The 21180-nt window shown below is 39.0% G+C and overlaps 1 pseudogene; it reads right to left on the reverse strand.

Annotated features, from left to right (window-relative positions):
- Positions 1-1253: 1253 nt before the first annotated feature.
- LOC112580699 lies at positions 1254-20649 on the reverse strand (annotated as a pseudogene).
- Positions 20650-21180: the final 531 nt, after the last annotated feature.

The following is a 21180-nucleotide window of genomic DNA, read 5'->3' on the forward strand; positions in this document are numbered from 1 at the left end:
CTTAAATGAATCCATCTTTCCAGTGATACTACCACAAGTAAATGTTACTTCTCAGAGTCTTTCTACACATGTTCAGTTGTGCACCCCTTTTAATTGGATTAGCCCTTAAACAAGAATAAACTCATTCATGAGAAATTACTTCTGCTTCTGATTTGCTTTTATGCTGGTATTATTAGCAAGAGTCAACAAGGACAAAAAATGTATTCCACTTATATTAAGAATGAAGGTAGATTAAGTGGACACCAATCAACATAAATTGAATTGCAAACGTGTAATCAGATCCCAATGGATACCAGTTTGAGCTGTGCTGATCACATTTTAACACATGTCTAGTGCAATGACATTTGGTTTCACACAGATTCTTATCTGGTTGATCCACTCTAGTTATTAAAAGCTTGACTTAAGGAGCTAAATACGGACCTAAGAATGTAATGTTAGTGACAAGAATTTGGAATCAAACAATACCTTCATCATAGCAATCAAATGTTTAATAGGACATTCTTCTGATCAAAAGTTAGATTTTAAATGACAAAAATCCATACTGCTTCATCTTTTTAAACTATAAGAAGGACATGATAGGCTTTACTCATAAATTTTTCACCTATTTAAATTAATGAAGAGAAAAACAACTAGCCAAAATCCAAACCAAAGAGTAGAATTACGGTGAGTCAACAGATTGCTTGAAACACAAATAGTGTTAATTATAGAGCAATACATACTGAGAGCTAACCTTCTGATTGATTCATGACACTAGTTGAAGATTATGAATACATTTTTGTTTTCAAAAGTCCATGTATGTATGAATGTTATTGAAAGCTTTTTTGGTAAATGAGGATCCACCAACTTTTATACTCATGGAAAAGTGATGAAGTCTTAATTTTTTCTCATGAAATTATGTATTACTTATAAAACAAGTGAAAAGCAATTATATATAGAAAATATCCTAAAGAAAGCATATTAAACTCTTACAAAGATACCTCCAAATTAACATGTGCTTGCTGCTGCTGCTGCTGCTGCTGCTGCTGCTGCTAAGCTGCTTCAGTCGTGTCCAACTCTGTGCGACCCCACAGACAGCAGCCCACCAGGTTCCCCCGTCCCTGGGATTCTCCAGGCAAGAATACTGGAGTGGGTTGCTATTTCCTTCTCCAACATGTGCTTATGCAAATGTATTTATGAGTTATCCAATGACTACACCTAGCACAATTTTACATACACTGTGACTAACAGTAATAAGTCAGGGTTAGTATGTTTGCATATGTAGATAAAGGAGGCTTAGTCCTGAGAGTCCATTCACGGGGTAAACCATCACTGTGTTAGACTGGACCTCTTAGTACATTTAAATGTTGCCTGTATACAGTCTATTTTAAACAGGGAATTTATATGCCTGGACATTTATAGCAGGAAGCAGCATACACGGAATTAGGTACTGCAGGTTCACTGCCTCAAGTCTGCTTTGACGATTGCTCTGTTGACCACCTCTTTCACATCTTTGTTTCTCAAACTGTAGATTATGGGATTCAGCATGGGAATCACTGTGGTCTAAAACACAGCCACCATCTTCCCCTGCTCCACAGACTCTTCAGTGGGCCTCCTGAGATACATGAAGAGGAGAGCCCCATAAAACATGGTAACAGCTGTCAGGTGGGACCCACACGTGGAGAATGCCTTCCTCCTGCCATCGGCAGAGCACATGTGCAGCACGGCCGCTATGATGAGTGTATAGGAAATGAGAACCACTGAGAGGGAATATGTGAAATTTATCCCAGCAATAACAATCATGGTGCATTCTTTAGTGTGGACCCCTCCACAGGCAATCTTGATAAGAGCAGGGTCAGCACAATAGAAGTGGTTGATTTCAAAGTTTTCACAGAAGCACAGGCCATATGTCCACAGTGTGCAGATTAGGCTAACAGAGAATCCATAGATGTATGTCACAGAGATGAGATGAGCACAGACAGTCCTGGACATTTTACTGCCATAAAGCAGAGGGTTGCAGACAGCCATGTAGCGATCAAAGGCCATCACAGCCAAGATATATACTTCCACGTGGACAAGGGCTGTGAAGAAGTAACACTGCACCAAACACCCCCACATAGGAAATGGTTTTTGTTTGATAGTAAGTTTTCCAGCATCTTCAGAGTGACATTGGAGGAGAACCACACATCCACAAAAGACAAATGACTCAAGAAAAAGTACATGGAGCTGTATACCTGTGGCGGATTCATTTTGATGTTTGGCAAAACTAATACAATTATGCAAAGTTTAAAAATAAAATAAAATTTAAAAAAATAAATTAATTAATTAAAAAAAAAAGAAAAAAAATAATCATACCAATGTTCCCTATCAGAGTGATCGTGTAAACTACTAGAAACACCACAAAAAAAGAGAACTTGAAGCTCCTGATGACTGGTCAACCTCAGAAGAACAAATTCTGTCACATCTGTGAAATTTGGCATTGCCTTCACTTAGACCCAGTCTTCATTGCCTATGGACAAATTAAAAGAAATGAATGGATTTATTTTATTCTTGAAAATTTTGAGTCATGTTTATCAGTATTCTACTTCATATAATATAAAAATCAATGTAGACTTTGCACAAAGTTTAATATGAGTATATAATCACATTTATTTCCTTTAATAGGACTTATAGGTAATTATTACAATATTTATTAGTTTCTTAACTCTAGAACAGACAATTACATTCATATACTACTAGTATTAGACACTTATTTTTGCTAAATTATTTCAATGATGCTAACATAATAGAGTGCTAATAGAAGTAAAGCTAGACTGAGAGTCATCAGAGAATGACCAAATCGATTTCAACAAATTGTCTTATAGGAAATGACTTGAGACTCATAAATGTAAATATTCAATAAGTTCAGACAACTACTTTGTACTGAACAGGGAAGTAATAAGAGTGAATCATTGAAATTCTATTTCCATTGAATACTATTTGTGTGTATGATGGTAGCCTCTCATTTTCTATACTAATACAAATGCACATGTAATATTAACTTACTCATTTCCCTATGACTGGAAGATATCCTTTTTGAAAAATGTATTTATTTATTTTTGGCTGTGCTTGGGCGCCTCTTGGTGGGGGTGTGTGGGCTTCTCACTGCAGCGGCTTCTCCTGCTTTGGAGCACTGACTCCAGGTGAGCAGGCTTCAATGGTCGTGGCTCACAGGTTCTAGAGCGCAGGCTCAGTAGTCGTGGCTCTCGGGCTTAGCTGTTCCATGGCATGTGGAATCTTCCTACAACCAGGGATCGAACTTATGTCTCCTACATTGGTAGGCATATTCTTATCTACTGAGCCACCAGGGAAGTCCAGAAGATATCTTCTTATATACTCGATTTTATGGGATGATTGTCTTAAACCTTGGTCTTACAATCTAGTCATTGACATAGTTTTCTACATTATGCCAGCATATGATGTAAAAAGCTTTAAACTTATGAAAACCCTAGTCATGTTTTATTTTATTTAGCTATATATTTCACTTGCTTGATTACTGCTGCTTGCAGGATGAGGTAAGCAGTATTTAACAACACAGACTGTATCAGTTTAACAGTTATCTCAGAAAAGTAAACCGCAAGTAGATCAATCACCATATCAAAATTATATCAATAGATAAGTTCTATATACATATAAAATTCAGGTGCCATGCTTTTAAAATTATTGTCTTATTTCAGATTCTACTGCTTTTCAGCAACAATCCATTTTATGTATAATTATTTATTTTCAAATGCAATGTCATTGCAATTAAAATGTCCACAAGGAATGTCTTCTCTGTTTAATACACTTCCCCAGATAAGTCTTCTGAGAAGTAAACTGCTCTGAGTACTTAGGGATGCATCTGTAGGATTAACATCATCTCAGGAATTTAAGATCCCCATAATAATATTGCTTGAAGGGAATATTATGACATAAAATGGGCTGTAGTTCTAATTTCTTATAAGAATTCCTTTACAAACATCAAAATCAATGTTATATCAAATATATTTGCTATATTATATTTATTATTTATTACATTATATCTAGAAGTAGTCTAAGTTTTGTAATATGAAATTGAACAAGCTACACGGGATTTTGGTTTGCATCATAATTGATTCTTTTTGAAAAGGAGTGAATGAAAAATACAGAAATGAGACAATCTAGGGAATGGAACCACTGTGAGATGAAAATGGAGCATGCTGATAAACACAGAAATAAGAAGAGGCAGGATGCACACAGAGTGGTCAAAGATCTCTTTGAGGATGTGACTTTTCAGTTACGGGCAAGTAGCCAGTTATGTAAAAGTATTGAGGAAAAAGAAAATAAAAATACAAAAAGTTAGAAGAGGAACTATTTTAAAAAGTGTATAAACTCTGATTGTATCATGGCTCCCTCCAACTAGTAGCAACTCACAATTTGGAAGTTGATTAATCTCTGTAAACACTCTTCCTACCCCTGAAATTATTCATATGGGAATTAAATACACCATAGAGAAAATGATCTGGGCACGTAACATAGTCACTGATATTTCAGTTCTGGTCTGGGTTCACCTGTACCCTATATTTTCATGATCATAGATCTTCTGGCTTCTAAGTGCGGATAAACTAAACCAGATGAGAGTTACTGATTTTGACTGGGAGATAGAGCTAAGACCAAGAATTTTCGTATATAAAAACTCTTACCTCTGCTTGGTGAACCCATAATTACCTAATTAACAGAGTTTGATTTAGATTATTGGTACAACTAATTATAAAGGATGAGATCATTAGATAGCATCACCAACTCAGACATGAGTCTGAGCAAACTCTAGGACATAGTGAAGGACAGAGGAGCCTGGCATTCTGTAGTCCATGGAGTCTCAAATAGCCAAATATGACTTAGTGACTGAACAACAACAGCAACTAAATATATATAAAAAATAATCAAGGCACCTAAGAAACATAAAGTAATACTACTTCTCCAATTTCCCTTCCTGTGTGATATGTGGGTTTTCCTCTACTTTTCATAATCATTAGCTCTGTGATAGTAGAGTTTGTCTCATTCATTTTAGAACACTTCAAACTGACTACTTTATATTACTGACTACGTTATATATTGTAGACATTCAGGGATATTCACACGTTTTTTAAGCATCCTGATCTCCAGATCAGCTTCATAGAATGCATTACTGTGTCCATAACTAATAAAATCTCTATTTAAAAAATTGTTCTAGTGGCAACAGTCTCAGTTTTAAGGTAAGATAATAGCTAACTTTTGTTGAATCCTTACACAATCTTTTATAAATAAAGGTCCCATGAGAGAGGTTCTAATTAGCATATCTTTCTGAAAAATGAGAAAACTGAAGCACTGACAGACTAAGAGGCTCTCCTTGGATCCAACATCTGCAAACTGGCCAGATGGAAATGCAAACCAATTAACTGAACTCTAGGGGTACACTCAATAACTTTATATCACTACTGCCTCTTTGATAACTTTTTCTAATATTCTATTTCTCTACATTTAAAATGCAGTTTGATTATCATCCAAAAAAGGGGAAAAGTTATCCTTTTGATAATTCATGCTTGATGAACCAGAAGAGCTTGACATGGCTATAGAGCCTGAAAAACAGAGTTCTTGGACCACCATTATCTATGCCTCTCAAGGTTAAGTGATCCCATAGTCCTAGGGCCAGATGACCAAAGTAACTTCTCATAGACAGCCACTTTATTAGACAACTGTGCATCATCTCTTAAAGCAATTAAGCATATAGAATGTATAATTTATAAATTTTAAAAAATCACTTTCATTAACTTTTCAGGAATTTTACACACACACACACACGATACAGCAAAGGTATAATTATTTCTTCAATATAGTGAAAGACAGGGAAGCATGGCATGCTACAGTCCATGGGATGGCAAAGAGTAGGACACAACTTAGTGACTGAACTGAGAATAACAATCATTCCCAATGACACAATACTTTCAATTCCATTCAGATACATTTTAAAACACAATGTGAAAATCACTGGGTTTGTAGGGAAGACATAAAAGGCAAAACCTAAAGAGCAAAAATTCTTGTAAGTCCCTATGGTAGCAAGATATTCTTATGAATTTTTATATCAACTATTAATATAAATAATAATATTTCCCAAGTATATAATTCCAGACAATAAAACACTGTGATAACAAATAGGTCCACAAGTAAGGTCTTAGTCTCTTCTTCAAAAAAGGGCTAAAAATTAAAGATGTGACTGCATTAATCTCTATTGCAAAGAATATAAAATTTGCAGACCTGCCTTGAGCAGCAACAAGAAAACGATGATAATTCCTCACTATTTATAATAGAATCTTGAACACTGCACACATTGAGAGCATCTCCCCAAGGAACTATCCAGATAATGATGAAACACATTATAATTAAAATTATAGAAACATCTCAGGAGTAAGGGAAGTTAAGGCGGTTTAATCAGAAGAATATCTTCTGATAACATTATGTGACCAGTATCCTTAATATCATGGGTATAATCTCTCCCATCTTTACATGGTATAATATCTGCCTCAGGAAAGCACCTTGCACCTCAGGAAAACATTCTTGGTTTGCATTATACAATGTTGCTCAGTCACTTTGTTTTCTATTGTGCTTTTAGTTCTAATAAGCATTATCTTTCAGGCCAAACACAGCAATGCACACCCTATGCATCTCATGGCTGTTGAAGAGATCCCAGGTGCCTCAAAAGTACAGATCACATAGAAACATCTAGGGAGAATGAGTACAAGTAGAGGTCATTAGTGGAGAAGTTGACTGTAGTAGAACAATTTATCAGTGAACTTGGGCTCTTTTTGGAGTCAGTAGAGCATCAACTTCGATGTCAGATCGGAAATAAAATCTTCACTCTGCACCATAATTAACTGCCTGTCTTTGGAAAAGTAAGGATTCTCAGTTTCAAAGTTCATGTGTAGAAAAAGAAAACTGCTGTCTCACAGTGAGGTATGCGGATCGCAGACAACATTGGGAAATTCCTAGCACAATGCCTGTCTCTGATGAGGCAGTCAAAAAATTAAAATGGGCTGTGAAGTTTCACCTATTAATAGTTCACAAGATCTCGCCACCTATTTGTGATCGTGATCACTATTATCTCTGTGTTGAAGGGTAAAATAAAAAAAAAATTTTTTTAAAACCTATGTAAAATAATTCTGAGGTTCAGTTTCTTCACAAAATATGGATAGTAGGGGCTTCCCTGATGGCTCAGACTGAAAAGAATCTGCCTGTAATGCAGGAGACCCAGGTTTGATCCCTGAGTCCTGAAGATCCTCTGGAAAAAGGAATGGCTATCCACTCCAGTATTCTTGGTGCTTCTCTGGTAGTTCAGACATCAAAGATAGCTAGCAGATTAAATAATCTGAATGGAAACCAAGATTGTTCATAAATTCCCATTTGTACTACCTCAATTTTGCTGGAAAATCATGGACAGAATGATACTCAGGCCAAGTTTTCCTCTTCAGTGCCCAAGGATCCCAGACTCCTCCTTAGTTCCTTCTCACCTTTTATGGAGAAGCTACATAAGGCAAATTCATTGGCACCAGATTATTATAACTTAACTTGCACTCCCTCGAGAAAAAGGGAATTTAAAACAAGAAAGCATTGTGTGTGTGAGTGTGTCTGTATGTATGTGTGTGTGTGTTAAAGAGGGAGAGAGCAAGGAAGAGAGTCAAGGTTAAATACATTTTATACTAGAGATGCTTAACTATAAAAAAATTTATATATATATATATATATATATATATATATATAGGTATGAATGAGATCTATTTTTTAAAGTGCTTTACAGAACTATCCTGAATTTTCTGCAAATAGCAAAATTGCTTTAAATTCTCCAAAAGAATCAAGATTTGGAGAGATTATGAGCCAGAAGTGATCTTGGAGGTCAGATAATTCATCCTAAAAATTAACTGGATGAATGACACAAAATGAGTGGTTCAAGGTCACCCACAAATTGTTTTGAAAATTGGAAACTAAAACCAGGAACATAACTTAACCAAAAACCTTGACATCATCATTCTTCATGCAACACTGAAACAAATCTCAAAAAAGTAAAGAAAGTGGTTCATTGGGAAAAAAAAGAGAGAGAGATGACAAATATTATCCAAATCCATTTGCCAAATTCACTTGCTAAATTCAGACTTAAATTGGAGAAGGTAGGGACAACCACTAGACCATTCAGCTATGACCTAAGTCAAATCCCTTACAATCATACAGGGGAAGTGACAAATAGATTCAAGGGATTAGATCTGCTAGACAGAGTGCCTAAAGAAGTATGAACGGAGGTTCATGACATTGTACAGAAGGCAGGGATCAAGATGATACCCAAGAAAAAGAAGTGCAAAAAACACAAAATGGTTGTTTGAGAAGGCCTCACAAATAGCTGAAAAAAGAAGAGAAGTGAAAATCAAAGGAGAAAAGGAAAGATCAGTTCAGCTCAGTTCAGTTCAGTCACTCAGTCATGTCCGACTCTTTGCGACCCCATGAATTGCAGCACGCCAGACCTCCCTGTCCATCACCAACTCCCGGAGTTCACTCAGACTCATGTCCATTGAGTCAGTGATGCCATCCAGCCATCTCATCCTCTATCGTCCCCTTCTCCTCCTGCCCCCAATCCCTCCCAGCATCAGAGTCTTTTCCAATGAGTCAACTCTTCGCATGAGGTGGCCAAAGTACTGCAGTTTCAGCTTTAGCATCATTCCTTCCAAAGAAAACCTAGGGCTGATCTCCTTCAGAATGGACTGGTTGGATCTCCTTGCAGTCCAAGGGACTCTCAAGAGTCTTCTCCAACACCACAGTTCAAAAGCATCAATTCTTCTGCGCTCAGCTTTCTTCACAGTCCAACTCTCACATCCATACATGACCACAGGAAAAACCATAGCCTTGACTAGATGGACCTTTGTTGGCAAAGTAATGTCTCTGCTTTTGAATATGCTATCTAGGTTTGCCATAACTTTTCTTCCAAGGAGTAAGCATCTTTTAATTTCATGGCTGCAGTCACCATCTGCAGTGATTTTGGAGCCCAAAAAAATAAAGTCCCTCACTGCTTCCACTGTTTCCCCATCTATTTGCCAAGAAGTGATGGGACCAGATGCCATGATCTTCGTTTTCTGAATGTTGAGTTTTAAGCCAACTTTTTCACTCTCTTCTTTCACCTTCATTAAGAGGCTTTTTAGTTCCTCTTCACTTTCTGCCATAAGGGTGGTGTCATCTGCATATCTGAGGTTATCGATATTTCTCCCAGCAATCTAGATTCCAGCTTGTGTTTCTTCCAGCCCAGCATTTCTCACGATGTTCTCTGCACATAAGTTATAAGCAGGGTGATAATATACTGCCTTGATGTACTCCTTTTCCTATTTGGAAACAGTCTATCATTGCACGTCCAGTTCTAACTGTTGCTTCCTGACCTGCATACAAATTTCTCAAGAGGCAGGTCAGGTGGTCTGGTATTCCCATCTCTTTCAGAATGTCCCACAGTTTATTGTGATCCACACAGTCAAAGGCTTTTGCATAGTCAACAAAGCAGAAATAGATGTTTTTCTGGCACTCTCCTGCTTTTTTGATGATTCAGCAGATGTTGGCAATTTGGTCTCTGTTTCTTCTGCCTTTTCTAAAACCAGCTTGAACATCTGGAAGTTCACGGTTCATGTATTGCTGAAGCCTGGCTTGGAGAATTTTGAGCATTACTTTACTAGCATGTGAGATGAGTGCAATTGTGCAGTAGTTTGAGCATTCTTTGGCATTGCCTTTCTTTGGGATTGGAATGAAAACTGACCTTTTCCAGTCCTGTGGCCACTGCTGAGTTTTCCAAATTTGCTGGCATATGGAGTGCAGCGCTTTCACAGCATCATCTTTCAGGATTTGAAAGAGCTCAACTGGAATTCCATCACCTCCACTAGCTTTCTTCGTAGTGATACTTTCTAAGGCCCACTTGACTTCACATTCCAGGATGTCTGGCTCTAGGTGAGTGATCACACCATCGTGATTATCTGGATCATGAAGATCTTTTTTGTACAGTTCTTCTGTGTGTTCTTGCCACCTCTTCTTAATGTCTTCTGCTTCTGTTAGGTCCATATCATTTCTGTCCTTTATCGAGCCCATCTTTACATGAAATGTTCCCTTGGTATCTCTAATTTTCTTGAAGAAATTTCTAGTCTTTCCCATTCTATTGTTTTCCTCTATTTCTTTGCATTGACGGCTGAGGAAGGCTTTCTTATCTCTTCTTGCTATTCTTTGGAACTCTGCATTCAGATGCTTATATCTTTCCTTTTCTCCTTTGCTTTTTGCTTCTCTTCTTTTCACAGCTATTTGTAAGGCCTCCCCAGACAGCCATTTTGCTTTTTTGCATTTCTTTTCCATGGAGATGGTCTTGATCCTTGTCTCCTGTACAATGTCACAAACTTCAGTCCATAGTTCATCAGGCACTCTATCTATCAGATCTAGTCCCTTAAATCTATTTCTCACTTCCATTGTATAATCATAAGGGATTTGATTTAGGTCATACCTGAATGGTCTAGTGGTTTTCCCTACTTTCTTCAGTTTCAGTCTGAATTTGGCAATAAGGAGTTCATGATCTGAGCCACAGTCAGCTCCTGGTCTTGTTTTTGTTGACTGTATAGAGCTTCTCCAACTTTGGCTGCAAAGAATATAATCAATCTGATTTCCGTGTTGACCATCTGGTGATGTCCATGTGTAGAATCTTCTCTTGTGTTGTTGGAAGAGGGTATTTGCTATGGCCTGTGCATTTTCTTGGCAAAACTCTATTAATCTTTGCCCTGCTTCATTCTGTATTCCAAGGATAAATTTGCCTGTTACTCCAGGTGTTTCTTGACGTCCTACTTTTTATTCCAGTCCCCTATAATGAAAAGGACATCTTTTTTGGGTGTTAGTTCTAAAAGGTCTTGTAGGTCTTCATAGAACCATTCAACTTCAGCTTCTTCAGCGTTACTGGTTGGGGAGGGCCTAGAGGAGCTATTCCACGTTCAAGGTCAGAAGGGGTGGTGATGAGGAGATACCCCTCATCCAAGGTAAGGAACAGTGGCTGCACTTTGCTGGAGCAGCTGTGAAGAGATACCCTGCATCCAAGGTAAGAGAACCCAAGTAAGATGGTAGGTGTTGCAAGAGGGCATCAGAGGGCAGACACACTGAAACCATACTCACAGAAAACTAGTCAATCTAATCACACTAGGACCACAGCCTTGCCTAACTCAATGAAACTAGGCCATGCCCGTGGGGCCACCCAAGATGGGCAGGTCATGGTGGAGAGGTCTGACAGAATGTGGTCCACTGGAGAAGGGAATAGTAAACCACTTCAGTATTCTTGCCTTGAGAACCCCATGAACAGTATGAAAGGGCAAAATGATAGGATACTGAAAGAGGAACTCCCCAGGTCAGTAGATGCCCAGTATGCTACTGAAGATCAGTGGAGAAATAACTCCAGAAAGAATGAAGGGATGGAGCCAAAGCAAAAACAATACCCAGTTGTGGATGTGACTGGTGATAGAAGCAAGGTCTGATGCTGTAAAGAGCAATATTGCATAGGAACCTGGAATGTCAGGTCCATGAATCAAGGCAAATTGGAAGTGGTCAAACAAGAGATGGCAAGAGTGAATGTCTGCTGGGAGCCAGCATGGGAGTTCCCACCCATGACAAAGGTCATGTGGAGAGGATCTGACATGCAAAGGCGAATCAGAACTCGAGAGGCCCCCTGATCCTGCCCGAGCATCTACCCCAAAACCAAAATCTTTCTGTTTTACTATTTCATGACTTTCACCAACTCCTCTGACATTAACAGGGGGCTATCCCCGACAACCTTTCTCTGTAAAAAAGTCAATTTAAAACTCTAGTTAATAAGTCTCCTGGGCATAATAGGAGTGTTTCCATTCAAACCCCTCTGATGACTTTCTAGCTTGTCGGACAGGTTTGTTCAGATTCACAGCCTCCCAACCATGAGAGGCACGGGAAGCTTAAGATATTCTAACAATGCAGAGCTTCTCAGAGACTTAAAATTGTTAAATAGAACTAGTAGAGGATTTCTTTGTTGAGCTAATGCTTGCTGCCAAGTTTCCATATCCCTTACCTACTGTGTCCCTGGGAGTGTATTGGTTAATATAGTTGGTGTATAGAAATGCAAGTAGTAGTTTTAATGTTCGTAACCTTGGACCCTTGAGTTAATTCTTTTTTGTTATAGCCCACCACGCTTTTGCCCTATAGGAATGCAACTTTATCTAATGCTTTCGGAGGGTGGCACCTGACTTTAGAATAATCACCTTTAGAGAAAAATAAGTTTTCTGAAGAAAGGGTCATAAAATGTTAACAGGCCTCCTGGCCAAAAGATGATGTAAATCACCTAAAGCTTTTGCATATGATAAGTTTGCAGAAAAAAAGCCTGGCTTCGATAAGGATCAAGGACTGCTGACATTGCATGACTCTTCCCCCATTATCCTCTATGCACAACTTAAGGTATAAAAACTACTTTGGAAAATAAAGTGCGGGCCTTGCTTACTGAAGCTCTTTCTCTTTCCTTTTCTTTTTCAGGCTGATTTCCCTGGAGTGCAGGGGCTCTCTGCATTCAGTTTCCTGCCTGAGCTTCTAAGACCCACTCAAGAAGGTGCCTAAGGTGGGGCACCTTCCGCGATTCGAGAGGGCGCCTGCGGCCTACGTGAACAGAGCAAGTCCCGTGCTGGGGCTTTATTGGCTTTCTGCATAAACCAAGGAATATAAGCCTCTTTTCTCTCCTCTATTTTCTTAACTGCAAAATTATTTCCTTATCTCTTTATCTATTCTTTTGCCAACGCCGTCTTCCGGAGGGAATCCCTGGATCCAACTGGGGCTGGTCCCCAGTAAACATCGACATTCTAGGAATCAGCAAACTACAATGGACTGGAATGGTTGAATTTAACTCAGATGATCATTATATCTACTACTACGGGCAGGAATCCCTCAGAAGAAATGGAGTAGCCATCAAGGTCAACAAAAGAATTTGAAATACAGTACTTGGATGCAATCTCAAAAACGACAGAATGATCTCTGTTCATTTCCAAGGCAAACCATTCAAAGGAAAGATATACCCATTCAAATGCAGAGTTCCAAACAATAGCAAGGAGAGATAAGAAAACATTCCTCAGCCTTCCTTGGCAAAGAAATAGAGGAAAAAATAGAATGGGAGACTAGATATCACTTCAAGAAAATTAGAGATACCAAGAAAATGTTTCATGCAAAGAGGAGCATGATAAAGGACAGAAGTGGTATGGACCTAACAGAAGCAGAAGATATTGAAAAGAGGTGGCAAGAATACACAGAAGAGCTGTACAAAAAAGATCTTCATGACCCAGATAACCACGATGGTGTGATCACTCACCTAGAACCAGATATCCTGGAAGGCGAAGTCAAGTGGGCCTTAGGAAGCATCACTGTGAACAAAGCTAGTGGAGGTGATGGAATTCCAGTTGAGCTATTCCAAATCTTAAAAGATGATGCTATGAAAGTGCTGCACTTAGCATGCCAGCAAATTTGGAAAACTCATCAGTGGCCACGGAACTGGAAAATGTCAGTTTTCATTCCAATCACAAAGAAAGGCAATGCCTAAGAATGCTCAAACTACCGCACAAGTGCACTCATCTCATTTGCGAGTTAAGTAATGCTCAAAATTCTCCAAGCCAGGCTTCAGCAGTACATGAACTTCCAGATGTTCAAGTTGGTTTTAGAAAAGGCAGAGGAACCAGGGATCAAATTGCCAACATCTGTTGGAAAAACATTGAAAAAAAAAAAACAAGAAATTTCCAGGAAAAAAATCTATTTCTGCTTTAATGACTATGCCAAAGCCTTTCACTGTGTGGATCACAATAAACTGTGGGAAAATTCTGAAAGAGATGGGAATACCAGACCACTTGACCTGCCTCTTGAGAAATCTATATGTAGGTCAGAAAGCAACAGTTAGAACAACAGTCTGGTTCCAAATCGGGAAAGGAGTCTGTCAAGGCTATCTTGTCACCCTGCTTATTTAACTGATATGCAGAGTACATCATGAGAAACACTGGGCTGGATGAAGCACAAGCTGGAATCAAGATTGCTGGGAGGAATATCAACATCCTCAGATATGCAAATGATACCACCCTTACGGCAGAAAGTGAAGAAGAACTAAAGAGCCTCTTGATGAAAGTGAAAGAGGAGAGTGAGAAGGTTGGCTTAAAGCTCAACATTCAGAAAACTAAGGTTATGTCATCTAGTCCCATCACTTCATAGCAACAAGATGGGGAAACAGTGGAAACAGTGATAGACTTTATTTTTGGAGCTCCAGAATCACTGCAGATGGTGACTGCAGCCATGAATGTAAAAGACACTTACCCTTTGGAAGGAAAGTTATTACCAACCTAGACAGCATATTAAAAAGCAGAGACGTTACTTTTCCAGCAAAGGTCCATCTAGTCAAGGCTATCATTTTTCCAGTAGTTATGTATGGATGTGAGAGTTGGACTATAAAGAAAGCTGAAAAAATAAAAAATAAAGAAAGCTGAGTGCCGAAGAATTGTTGCTTTTTAACTGTGGTGTTGGAGAAGACTCTTGAGAGTCCCTTGGACAGAAAGGAGATCCAACCAGTCCATCCTAAAGGAAATCAATCCTGAATATTCATTGGAAGGGCTAATGTTGAAGCTGAAACTCCAATACTTTGGTCACCTAATTTGAAGAACTGACTCATTTGAAAAGACCCTGATGCTGGGAAAGACTGAAGGTGGGAGGAGAAGGGGACAACAGAGGATGAGATGGTTGAATGGCATCACCAACTCAGTGGACATGAGTTTGAGTAAACTCCAGGAGTTGGTGATGAACATGGAGGCCTGACGTGCTGCAGTCTATGGGTTGCAAAGTGTCGGCCACGACTAAGTGACTGAACTGAACTGAGTAGAATTTACTGATAAAAACATGGGCTATGGCATGAACTTGTTGAATTCCCATTCTGGCTTTAACAATTTTGATCCATGCACTCTGGACAATGTTTCTTAATATTTCTGGGCTTCATCTTTTTTTTTTTTTTTTTTTTTTGGTCAAAATGGATTCCTTATATGGGTAGGTTTATTTTGAGGATTATGCAACAGAAAGTATGCACTATGGAACGTACAGTTCTCCATACATGTCTGTGTGTGTTTGTGTGCATGCTCAGTCATTTCTGACACTTTGTACATTCATGGACTGGGCAGTCATCAATAAATGGTAGCTACGAGTCATTAGGAGACGGCAATGGCACCCCACTCCAGTACTCTTGCCTGGAAAATCCCATGGGCGGAGGAGCCTGGTGGGCTGCTGTCTATGGGATCGCACAGAGTCGGACACAACTGAAGTGACTTCACTTTCACTTTTTGCTTTCCTGCATTGCAGAAGGAAACGGCAACCCACTCCAGTGTTCTTGCCTGGAGAATCCCAGGGACGGGGGAGCCTGGTGGGCTGCTGTCTATGGGATCGCACAGAGTCAGACACAACTGAAGTGACTTAGCAGTAGCAGCATGAGTCATTAAGTAAAGAATCATAGAGAATGGCATTCAATATATTCCTTACCATACACCTAAATGACTCAAAGAATTATATAAGTAATAGTACCTAAAATAGTAAATATCCACATTTTTCTCATCATTGGTATTTGCTTTTTCTTTCTTGTCATTTATGAATCATAAGTCTAGTTTTGGCACATGATTGCCCAAATAAGAAAGCAGAGTTTTGATGGTTATAAATAAATGTATAATACAGAAGTCTACATACCTTTGAAGGAAGAGCCATTTTAGAAAGAGCATCAGTGTCATGGCTCTTCTGCTGAATAATGCAGGCAGGATTTATATATTTGTAGATTAATGCCATTTCCTTAAGAGATTATACATATAGGTGAGTATTAAGTAATTGCTTTGTTAGACAGTATTTTGCACTAAATGAGTTCTCTGGAGAAATAACAATTGGGTACAATGCAGATTTGCCATGGGGCCCAACTGGTTTCTAGTGCTTTTCTTTTTTAGATTCCGTGTCAATATTTTCCTTCACACATTAGGAAGTCTACATCATAATATTGATGTCTGCCATCGATACTCATGCTATATTCTGTTACCCATAACATTTGCTTAATCCAATTTAACACAATTTCTTCCACACAATTATCATAACTTTGTGCCACAACCTATTACCATCTCACTTTGGGTTATGGGTTGAAAAGTTTATTTAATATCCACATATCAAAATCTTGACTTCCAGTACTTCTGAATATGACTGAATTTGTAGATATAGTTTTTAAAGAGGAAATTAAATTGGAATCGGTTCAAATAGTGCATCCTAACCCAAGATGACTGGTATCTTTTTTAAGAAAGGAGATTAGAACACAAAAATGCACACAGGCAACACTGTGAGAGACACAGGAGGTGATGGGTGTCTATAAGCCAGATAGAAGCTTCAGAATGAAACCAACCCTACTAACATTTTGATCTTGAATTACTATCCTCCAAACTGGAAGGAAATCAGTCTCTTTTGTTTAAGCCACCCCAGTCTGTGGTACTTAGTTATAGCTGCTGCTGCTGCTGTTGCTGCTGCTAAGTCGCTTCAGTCGTGTCCGACTCTGTGAGACCCCATAGACGGCAGCCCACCCAGCTCTCCCGTCCCTGGGATTCTCCAGGCAAGAACACTGGAGTGGGTTGCCTTTTCCTTCTCCAAAGCATGAAAGTGAAAAGTGAAAGTGAAGTCTCTCAGTCATGTCCGACTCCTAGCGATCCCGTGGACTGCAGCCCACCAGGCTCCTCCATCCATGGGACCTTCCCCGAAAGAGTACTGGAGTGGGTTGCCATTGCAGCCCTCGCAAACTAGTATGTTCTGCCTTCAGTAGACAAAGAGACTGCTTTCAAATTCAAAGGAGGTTTTGCTTCTTTGAAGAGTAGTATCATTTTAAATATATTTCAAACGTTTACAGTACACATTCAAAATGTGCACAAAACATAAGTTAACAATTTATTGAATTTTTTCAAAGTAAAAATGCCTTTATGACCAAACTTCTACACCAAGTAGAAGACCAACACTACATCAGACAAACTTCTCCTCTTCTCTCTGAGTCAGTATTACTCAAGTTAGAGGAATCTTTACTTTTAGCACTCTACAAAGTTTGTGTCTTTTTCTGAATTTTACACAAGTGCAATCTAACAGAACACATTCTTTCATGTATAGTCTTCTGGTGAAAACTGTTGATATCTGAACATTATGTTAATGATTGCTTTAGCTTGTTTGGGCTGTTATAGTAATTATAACATAAGCATTTATTTATCACTGTTCTGAAAGCTGGAAGTTTAAGATTGGATTGGGTTATGATGAAAGCATTCTTCCTGGTTTGTAGATGGCTGTCTTTTTGCTGTGCCCACACATCACATGGGGCAAGGAAGTGCCCTGGGCTCTTTTATGAGGGCAATAATCCAGTTCATGGGCTTTCCTAGTAGCTCAGAAAGTAAAGAATATTCCTGCAGTGCAGGAGTCCTGAGTATGATCCTTGTGTAGGGAATGTTCCCTGGATCAGGAAATGGCAACCCACTCTAGTATTCTTGCCTGGAGAACCACATGGACAGAGGAGCCTGGCGGGTTACAGTCCATGGGGTCACAGAGTCGGACATGACTAAGCATGAGCAGGCACTAATTCAGTTCATGAGGGCAAAGCAAAGCCTTCATGACCTAATGACTTCCCTAAAGCCCCCGCATTCTAAATAGCAATGGTTCTTTTATTACTGTAAGTGTAGAGATCAAGCTGACAACATTCACTGAATCATGGAGAAATCAAAGGTGTCCCCAAAAAAATCTACTTCTGGATTGTACTCCAATTATACCAAAAAATCTGGAACAAACAACCTCATTAAAAATGTATAAATCTGAACACCTGGCCAAAGAAAATATAAAGATAGTAAATCAGCATATCAAAAATACTCAAAATCATATATCATAAGGAAATTACAAACTAAAACAACAGTGAAGTAGCACTGCACACCTATTAGATCCAGTAAACTCAAAAAAGGGGGGCACAGGGTGGGACTTCTCTGGTGGCTCAGTGGTAAAGAATCTGCCTGATAATGCAAAACACTCAAGTTCGATCCCTTACCCAGGAAGATCCCACATGCCACAGAGAAACTTAACTGGATTTTTCCTCAGCTAAACAAGGCTCACCTGTGACCTGAACACTACATGTCTAGTACTTAGTAAACAGCTTTGAAAAAATGTCCAGACAAAAATTATCACACAATTATACACAGGAGCTCTACTTCTAATAGCTAAAAACTTTCAAATATCAGGATGTCTTCGGTAGATGACTATGTAAGCAAACTGGGATACATCCAAAGTGAAGGGGAGCAAATGCTACCCCAAAATATACCCCTTCAGTGTGAGAATTAGTTGGACTTAATTAACTTTTTTTTTAAAGAGGGCACATGATCACCTCTGAAGCCCAAGTTCAAGATGGCTCTTCTGAGTCACATTTACAAGAGAAATCTCATTTCAAAGGAATTCTCTGTATATATCAGATAGAAGGATGACAGTCTTGTGAAACTCTTTTTTTTATCAATAGGGAAAGCTAACATGTAAATCTGTACAACAACCATACCCTTCCTTTCCTTTGGTTTTATTTTTTAATATTTATTTGTTTTTTTATTTGGCTGAGCCAGGTTGACCTTCATTGAGGCAAGCCAGATATTTAGCTACAGCATGCAAACTCTTTGTTGTGGCATGGGAGATCTAGTTCTCTGATCAGGGATGGAACCTGGGCTTCCTTCTTAAGGAGTGTCCAGTCTTAGCCACTGGACCACCAGGAAGCCCCTGTTTTGTTTTTAGATGAAGACGGTATCTAAGGTGATATCTTGGGCCATTTCAGTCACTGACTCAGTTTCCTGAGTTTCTCCAAAGCATGTACAAGGTGCACATTATTAAACTGGTTTGCAAAACAAGTAAAGGTAGTTCATACTACAACACTGTATGCTTACAAATATGTAAATGGTAAATGGCATGTTATTTATTTTTAATTACTATGGGGGAAAAGAATGTAGTATTGATACATGTTACAAAATGAATAAACATTAAAAACATCTTTAGTGAAAAAAATCCACATAGAAAAGGCCACCCAGATCCCATATTCACCATGTCTTCTTTACATCCACCAAGTTTGTCCAAATGTCTGAAAATCTCAGTAACAGTCTAAAAAAAAATTGGATGAGGATGGGAAAAAAGATACATTCATACAATTGGGCAATTGCTGAAAGTGGAAGTGGGGCTGTGGATTACATTATAATGTAGAAACTATATGACTTCCTGATTTTGGAGATTATGTGCTGGTTCCACAGGAGAATGCACCCGTTTTGGGTAAAACACATGGAGTATTTAAGGTGATGTGGCAAATGTGAGTTTTTCTTTTACCATTATTAAGAGTTTCCTGCACATTTTAAGTTACTGCAAAGTAAATTATTTTTCAAAACAACCATATCAATACCACAAAAGGAAATCAGATCAGACAGGCTTGAAACTTTCTTATAGAGGCCAAGACTTACCCAGATGAAGTTCAAGGGAAGTTGTGATGTTCATTGCCCTTGAAGGAGTCCAAATGGAATTTACAAATAAAATTTCCCGCATAACTTCACAAAAAGTTGTTAGAATACATTCAGAAAAGTTGAATACTTTGGGATCAATTTACAATCATATAAAATACTATAATTTACCATCTGAATCAATATACGAAAATCAGTTGTGTTTCTATACAGTAATAACAATCAGAAACAAAAATTAAGAAAAAAACTTAACCAAGGACATAAAAGACCAGTAGTCAGAAAACTAGAAAGCACTGATAAAGAAACGAAAGAAAACACAAATATTCCATGCTCATGCACTGGAAGAATGAGTTATTAAAATGTCCATTCCAACAAAAGCCATCAGCAAATGCACTGCAATCAAAATATAATATCCAACGGCATTTTTCATAGAAATATTCATAGAATATTCCTAATAATATTCTGCAACAACTAGGGACCCTGAACAGCCAAAAAGACTCTGAAAAAGAAGAATGAACCTGGAGGCATCTTCCTCTCTGACTTCAAACTACATCATGGAGCTGCAGTAACCACAACAGTGAGGAACTGGCACAAACACAGGCACAGGGACTCGAGGAAAGAATAGAGAGCCCAGGAATAAAGCCACATGTTTGTGGACAGTTCATGAAAAGCCAAGAACGTGTGAAGAGGAAAGGACAGTCCTTTCAAGAAACAGTGACAGGAAAACTGGCCACTTACACCAAAGAACATCACTGGCCATCCTCTAGATCATACAGAAATCTAGCTAAAAACCCACCGTTTTGCACATGGAGCTCTTTCCTTCCTGAGTCCTCTGAGATGGACCTCCAGTCAGCATTCAGCTGGACACAGGAAACGTCTACTTCGTCCTCATTTCTCCCTCTTGCGGTGTTGCTGGTGGGCACTGAGGCAACCCCGCTCCTCTCAGCCTGGACGCAGCCCCGTTATCCAGAAGCCTGAGCCCTGGTGGTCCTGAGGAGACAAAGCTCCCGCCAGTTGGTCACCGAGCAGAGTCTGAAGGCAAAGCGTCCTGTGCCCACGGGTCAGAGCGGGGGTTGGCGCCCCCTGCGGGCCACCAGAGAAGAGTGGGCAGCCCCGCGCTCACAGACCTCAGAGGGCTCACCCAGAAGCAGCTCTGCTGTGAGCGCTCAGACTGAAAGCCCAAACTGAAACAGAGCCAAAAATCTCCAAGACACTGCTCAACACACGGCCAGGGAACAATTGATTAAAAACCATACGGAATGAAAGGAACATGAACACAAACTTTGCAACTGGCACCACATTTCAATTAAAAACTATAAACATTTTAGAAAACAACAAAAGATCTACATGGCCTTGAGACTGGTGATGAGTTCTAAAACACAACAAAAAAGCCGATATACAAAATGTTTTAAATAAATTAATTAAAACACTGACTTTTAAAAGTGTATACATTCACTCCCTTACTCAAGAAAACCAAAGGACAAAGTGTTAGGGGAACCACTAACCAAAACCACCCGCCCATCCTTGCCAGGCACCAGAGAAACCACTTGCAGGAGTCATCTTACAACAGGAGGTCCTGGGTAAGGAACAAGGAACTAACAAGCTACCACCAACCAGAAGAATTCAG

The sequence above is a fragment of the Bubalus bubalis genome, chromosome 20 (assembly GCF_019923935.1).
Source record: "Bubalus bubalis isolate 160015118507 breed Murrah chromosome 20, NDDB_SH_1, whole genome shotgun sequence".
NCBI classification, from domain to species: Eukaryota; Metazoa; Chordata; class Mammalia; order Artiodactyla; family Bovidae; genus Bubalus; species Bubalus bubalis.